This window comes from Eriocheir sinensis, chromosome 41 (assembly GCF_024679095.1).
Source record: "Eriocheir sinensis breed Jianghai 21 chromosome 41, ASM2467909v1, whole genome shotgun sequence".
Classification (NCBI taxonomy): Eukaryota; Metazoa; Arthropoda; class Malacostraca; order Decapoda; family Varunidae; genus Eriocheir; species Eriocheir sinensis.
In genome coordinates, this window is record NC_066549.1 from 5,466,920 (window position 1) to 5,474,419 (window position 7,500).

The 7,500-nt window shown below is 38.5% G+C and overlaps 1 protein-coding gene across 2 annotated transcripts in view; it reads left to right on the forward strand.

The window, feature by feature from the left end:
* LOC127009549 (rho GTPase-activating protein 45-like) overlaps positions 1-7,500 on the forward strand; it is a 285,593-nt gene that overhangs the window by 31,760 nt on the left and 246,333 nt on the right. The window lies entirely within an intron of this gene.

The following is a 7,500-nucleotide window of genomic DNA, read 5'->3' on the forward strand; positions in this document are numbered from 1 at the left end:
GGGGAGGAGGGAGGGGTCTTGTTTATGAATGAGGTATGTGCTATAGAGAAGGATGAATTGGTGTGTTTATGTTAAGACGAGAAGGGTGGAGAGAGAGAGAGAGAGGGAGAGGGAGAGGGAGAGAGTAGGTAGACAGATAGATAGATAGATAAAAAGACTGAAAGGAAAAATATAAAAATAAAAGATAAATAAAACAAAGAGAAAATGTGAGAAAGAAGAGAAAGAAAGAAAAGGAAAAAAGTAAGACAGAAATAAATAAACTAGAAAAAAAAACCCAGAACGAGAGCGAGAGGGCGAGAGAGAAGTGGGCGTGGTGGCGTTGTTGTTGTCGTTGTTGTTGTTGTTGTCGTCGTTGTCGTTGTCGTTGTTGTTGTCGTTGTCGTTGTTGTTGTTGTTGTTGTTGTTGTTGTTGAGGAATGCGAGAAGGTCGGGAAGGATGAAGACAGATCGCTCGTCCGTCAAACTGAACCAGGCTGTAGAAAGTTACCTGACGCGACGCTGACATATATTTAACACACGTGAAGTGAATAAAAAGAAAAAAAAAATTGCGTGTGAAACTAAATCTGATACTACGTTTTAGATCAGTCTGTTTCTTATACTGCTTTTGCTTATCCCTTGTTTTTTTTTATATATTCTTGTTTAATTATTTTTTCTTGGATACTCTTGTTTTTATGAGAAGGCGGTGGATGAATGGTCAGCGAGGCGAGGTATTCAGGAGGACGCAGGTTCGAGTCCCCGCCCTACACTACAAACAGACTATCAATATTTCAGTCACCGCCGTGTTTTTTATTTTCAACCGGTTTTATATTGTTCTATTAGTTTATTTTATAACGTTTTTAATTTACAAGTGGTTTCATATAGTTTCATTGGTGTTTTTTTATAATGTTTCTAATTTTTTACCGGTTTAATATAGTTTTAGAATACAGTTATTTTTAATGCACTCGATCCGGCGCCATATGACCCTCCAGTTGCGGCGCCAAGATATAACGCCCCAATAATCAATCACTCAGTCACCGCCGAGTGGCCTAAGACTAACCACATATCCTGAAGAACATCTGTCAAACCAGACTCCAGATTCTCTCTAAAAAGGGAATCAAAGATGGATGAGGTCTTGGGGGCAGCATGAACTTAGTAAAATGGCGCCACTATAAACACTTACCTGCGCCATAACGAATTAGGGCCGACCATCAAGCCCCACCAAGAATCTACCAGCGCATTAGTCGAAACTTAAAAAAAACTAAGGGTCGTATTTTAAAACATTTCGTCGCCCAAGTTCACATATTTGACAGGGCTTTCGTATGAGTTGAGGGCATTTCCAGGAGTAGTTTTATGACCCGGGTGCTAGTGTGACCCTTCCTCAGTAGCATGAGCCTAAAGAAACACTCATTAGAACCCAATTCATCCCTTCTTTTACCTTTAGAAATAGTTGATGTGAGAAGCGAAAGTATTACCAATACCATTCTTCTCTTCTTTACGTTTCTAAAACTAAAATACTTCCTTCTATTCCTTCTATGTTTCTTTCTTCCATTTGGAATCCATACTGTATAAGTCATAGTAGTAGACAAGAGAGAGGAGAACCGGCTGGGGAGACGAAGTTAGAGCATATGTCAGAACAAAATCGAGTACACAAACATTAGATAGAGAGGTGGAGGACGTTAGGAAAGGCAGAGCGCACAACATCCTAGGAAATATAGAAGTAGGGAGCAAAGAGATAGACAGACAGAGGACAAACAGGGGAGACGAAATCAGAGCATATATCAGAATAAAATCGAGTACAAAAACATTAGATAGAGAGGTGGAGGACGTTAGGAAAGGCAGAGCGCACAACATCCTAGGAAATATAGAAGTAGGGAGCAAACAGATAGACAGACAGAGGACAAACAGGGGAGACGAAATCAGAGCATATGTCAGAGCAGAATGGAGTACACTAACATCAGACAGAGAGGTGGAGGACGTTAGGAAAGGCAGAGCGCACAACATCCTAGGAAAGGGAAAGCGCACGACAACCTAGGAAATATAGAAGTATAAGTAGGGAGCGAACAGACAGACAGACAGAGGACAAGCAGGAGACGAAATCAGAGTGTATATATATGTCAGTCAGAGCAGAATGGAGTACACCAACATCAGATAGAGAGGTGAAGAGCGTTGGGAGGAGGAGAATGCGTGACTCCCGAGCAATGATAGAAGTAGATAGATAGACAAAAATAAACGCGCTGGAAAGACGAAGGTTTAACATATATCAGAGCAGAACTAAGGACACTGACATCAGATAGAGAGGTGAAGGCCGTTGGGACTTGGGAGGAAACACTTAATCCTTCAGTATGGACTTGTAATGGTTGCTGATGCTGCTGATGATGACGGCGAGGAATGTGAGGGCAGGCACGCAGACCAGCTCCAGATGCATACACGGATTACTAAGTGGCTTGGAGGTGAAAGTGAATGGCTGCTGCGTCTGTAGAATAACAACAATAACAACTGGTGGAAGCATGTCAAAAGGCGTGGCTCAATGACCTGCCTTGAGGGACCCCAGGGCGACAGAACAGCGATGATAGTCTTTTTTTTTTTACAGCAAAGGAGACATTTTTTTTTACAGCAAAGGAGTTTTTTTTTTTTTTTACAGCAAAGGAGACAGCACAAGGGCACAGAAAAAAGGAAACAATAATAAAAGAAAAAGCCCGCTACTTGCTGCCCTGTAAAGAATCCGAAGAGGTGGCCGAAAGGGGGGTCAATTACGGCTTGTTTTTATTAGTATCATTGTTATTATTATTCCTATGAAGGTGATAGAGCAGGAATGAGTGTTGAAAGAAAGACAGTGATGAGAAAAAGAAGTTTGGTAATTGGGAACTGAATGAATATGAGGAGAGTTAGTGTTAGATGGGTAGTGTTAGTTAGAGGTGTGTTTGTTTTTAGGAGCAGTGAGTAGCGGGCTTTTTTTCACATTTGTTTCCTTTTTTTATGCCCTTGAACTGACTCCTCTGCTCTAAAAAAAAAAAAAAATAGTGTGGAATGAAAAAAGTTGAGTGATAATGGAAAGAGTAAAAATATATATAAAAAATACGGAAGGAAAGGCAGTAATGAGAAAAAAGAGATTCGCAAATTGAGTAGAATTGTCTGAATAGGTGACAAGTAGTAAAGTGAGTATAACGTGATGAATAAAAAGATGAGTAATAATGGAAGCAGTAGAAATATACATAAAAAAAAGTGCAAAAGGATAGCCAGTAATGAGAAAAAAACCGGTTCGCTAAATGAGTAAGACTAAATGAACAGATGACAGGTAGCAGATTGAGTATAAAGTTATAAATGAGACGTTAAGTAAAAGAGTCAACATATATTAAAAAAAAAGTGGGAAGAATCGAGAGGGAGATTTATCAACTGCGTATAACTGTATATATAACACGACCTCTAATTCCCCTTCCCCCTCACTCACACCATGGATTCAGTCTTCCCTTTGCTCACACGCATTTCTCCCCCCTACTTTCCACGGCCTTCCTCCATCTTCCCCAGCCATATGATCACAGTGGTTGAGGCGCGATGATTACATACCCCACTTTATAAATCAATCCTCCCATCTCATCTTTTGCCTCACCACACGGCACATTATCGTCGGCAGAACACCATACACCATACACCGTACACCGTGGCGCCCCGTTCCCTATAATTCCTGTAACATTTTCCATTGCCAGACTGAAGAGGGAGGGACTTAGCAGAGATCCTTGAGGCAACCTTACCTTCATATACGTATAGATAGACTTACCAGAGATATTATACAGACAGCTAGATGCTATTTTTTAAGGAAGATAAAGATGCTGTAGAACTGAGTCTGAGATAAAACCGTAGTCATACCTTCTCCCTTTTGGTCTTGTGAATGCGTGAATTTGGTTAAAGGAAGAGAGAGGATGAGAGACAGAGTGAATGAGAGTAGATAAAAAAGGATTGATAAATAGATAGACGGAATGGAAAAGAAATGAAAATGAAATAATAGAAAAAATGAGCCAGATGCTGTTTTGCAGGTAGATAAGAATACTGAGTCTGCAATAACACCGTGCAATCAGATCTCCCATAACTGTATATACGTTTAAATAGAGATAACTGAGATAATCGGAGCCATACGTTATTTTCTAGCAGGTTAAATATAAATACAGTAAAATCGAACACGAGATAACACCATTGAATCAGATCTTGTTGCTGGACCCAATTGATGTATGAAGAGAAATAACATGTAATGATAGCCAAATGTTATGTTTTAGAAAGGGAAATGTAAATGCAGTAAAATCGAACATGAAATAACACCATTGAATCAGATCTTGTTGCTGGACCCTATTGATGTATGAAGAGAAATAACATGTAATGATAGCCAGATGTTATGTTTTAGAGAGGGAAATATAAATGCAGCAAAATCGAATATGAAATAATACCATGGAATCAGACTTTATTCTCTCACATTATAAATACACAAAGAGGATTAACTGATACAATTTTACCCACGCGTTATTTTTTTAAAGGGGAAAATATAGACACTTTAAAATCAATTATGTATGAGATAAAGTGGAGTGTGATCTTGTTCCTTACCCGTACAGATACATAAATAAGAATAGATGACATAACTATACCCAGATGTTATTTATTGAAGGGAAATATAGATACCGTAAATTCAAGTATAAGACAAGACAGTGGAATTAAATCGCATCCTCTCACCCGTATAGATGCCCGAATCGCCTTACCTTGAGATTTCATTATTAAACAGGTTGGGATGATGAAGGTGAGGTGTGGAAGGGGCCAGATAAGGGGCAGGTAATTAAGGAGTGTGTGCAGGGGTGATAATTAAGCCCTGGGACGGTAATTAGCCCTTAACGTTTGTATAGGCGTGACCTGATTGCCGCCATTGAGAGAGAGAGAGAGAGAGAGAGAGAGAGAGAGAGAGAGAGAGAGAGAGAGAGAGAGAGAGAGAGAGAGAGAGAGAGAGAGAGAGAGAGAGAGAGAGAGAGAGAGAGAGAGAGAGAGAGAGAGAGAGAGAGAGAGAGTGTGTGTGTGTGTGTGTGTGTGTGTGTGTGTGTGTGTGTGTGTGTGTGTGCGTGTGTGTGTTTGGCAGGCAAGTAAATGCGAGTAACATTCAAATAACGAGTTGGTGATGGTGGTTGAGGGGGCGAGGGGGGAGGTAGGTGTCGAGGGGGCATAGGGGAATAGGGGGGTGTAGAAGGGGGTCAGGGGTGGTGGAAAATAACCTACCCCCCTTTCCTTAATGTCAGGGATAATGGGGTAATAAGAGGTAATAAGAGTCCTAATATTGGTGCTGATCGGGTGGAAAGAAAACGATAAGGAAAAAAAAGAGAAAGTCACACACCGAATATTTAAAGATCTAATACACAAACAAACAAACAAACAAACAAGAAAAGCACCGAATATTTAACGACACACAAACAAACAAACAAACAAACAAGAAAAGCACCGAATATTTAACAACACACACACACACACACACACACACACACACACACACACACACACACACACACACACACACACACACACACATAAATAATAACATCGAATACTTAAAAAAAAAAAAAATGCTTCGAATATCTAAAAATAAACCACGGAATATTTAACACACAATTTAAGACACACATAAAAAAAAAAAGAAAATAATAGAAATAAAAAACAAATAGAAAAAAAAAAGAAAACATGTCAACCCACAGTAAAGACACCTGTTTCAGCGTAATTAAAGCAAGGGAAGGTATCAACTAAGGGTGTAGAGAGTGAAGAGGGTATAACCAACATATGTAAACACGTGCATAATAGCGGGGTATGTAAATAACGCGAGGTAATGACTATAATTATTAAGGTGGGGGACCAAACTTTAAGGTACAAATAAAAGGTAAAGAAGTATTTTGAAGAATAATGAGATAGAAATAATGTGATAGCCGGATTTAAAGGGCAAGTATATATGGACGTGGTATTTATAGGTTTAATTAGTAGAAATAATGACTATAATTAAAGTAGAAAGTAGAAATAAAAGGTAAAGAAGTATTTTGAAGAATAATGAAATAGAAATAATGTGATAGCCGGATTTAAAGGACAAGTATATATGGACGTGGTATTTATAGGTTTAATTAGTAGAAATAATGACTATAATTAAAGTAGAAAGTAGAAATAAAAGGTAAAGAAGTATTTTGAAGAATAATGAGATATAAATAATGTGATAGCCGGATTTAAAGGGCAAGTATATATGGACGTGGTATGTATAGGTTTAATTAATTGATATAATGACTATAATTAAAGTAGAGTGTAGAAATAATAGGTAAAGAAGTATTTTGAAGAATAATGAGATATAAATAATGTGATAGCCGGATTTAAAGGGCAAGTACTATGGACGTGGTATGTATAGGTGTAATTAATTAAGATAATGACTATAATTAAGGTGGTGATGAGGCTAAAAAGTAGAAATAATACGTAAAGATTTATTAAGGAGGAGGAGAAGGAGGAGGACGAGGAAGAGGAGTAAAAAGGGTAGGAGGAAGAAGGGAAGGAGTAGGAGGATGTTTTTGTTATTATTATTATTATTATTATTATTATTATTATTATTATCATTTATGCTGTTTATCTTTTTTTCCTACGTATAAAGCGTGCGATAAGGGCACGTTGCCAACACACACACACACACACACACACACACACACACACACTTATAACTGATGGGCTTTACATAAACATTGTACCTTGTGTGTGTGTGTGTGTCTGTGTGTGTGTTGGTGCGATGGATTGATAGGCAAAGTCAGAGTTAGATATTTACACCATAACCCAAATCACTCCGTTTTTGAGAGCTCTGTAGCCAACCCTCGCTTCCCTAACTCTTATCATGTGGCTGCTTAGTCTGTATCCCTCACCGCCTTACCGTGGGGCTGATAAGACGTCATAAGAACCTTCTAGACACGACATAAGAGCGCTTTGAATCCTTGAAGATCTGCGAGTGTAGTGTCGTAGAAAATAACACTGCAATAAAAAATAGCCTCGCATCAAAAGGTCTCAAAACATTCATATATCGTGGGCTTTTTTTTATTTATTATTGTTTCCTTTTTTTGTGCCCTTGAGCTGTCTCCTTGCTGTAAAAAAAAAAAAAAGTGGATGTTAGATATCGTAAGAGCTCTGTGGTGAGACGTTTTAGTACTACGTCCGAGATTGCCGTACGATACTTGCAGGAAAGGGGGCGGGGCTTACGTAGGCCAATAGAATGAACAGACTGTATATTTGTATTAGGCTAGGTTATGTCTTATTGCCGTCGATGGTGATAGATATTTTAGGAAACGGAGAACTTCATTAATTAATACAAGTCTCTCTCTCTCTCTCTCTCTCTCTCTCTCTCTCTCTCTCTCTCTCTCTCTCTCAAACAAGGTAGGATCAAATAGAATGTAGTTTTTTGTCGTTTGTCTTTCTTACTTCATAATTTCTTTACATTTCAATATTTTTTTTACTTTTCCATCCATTTCTGTAATTTCTTGCTTC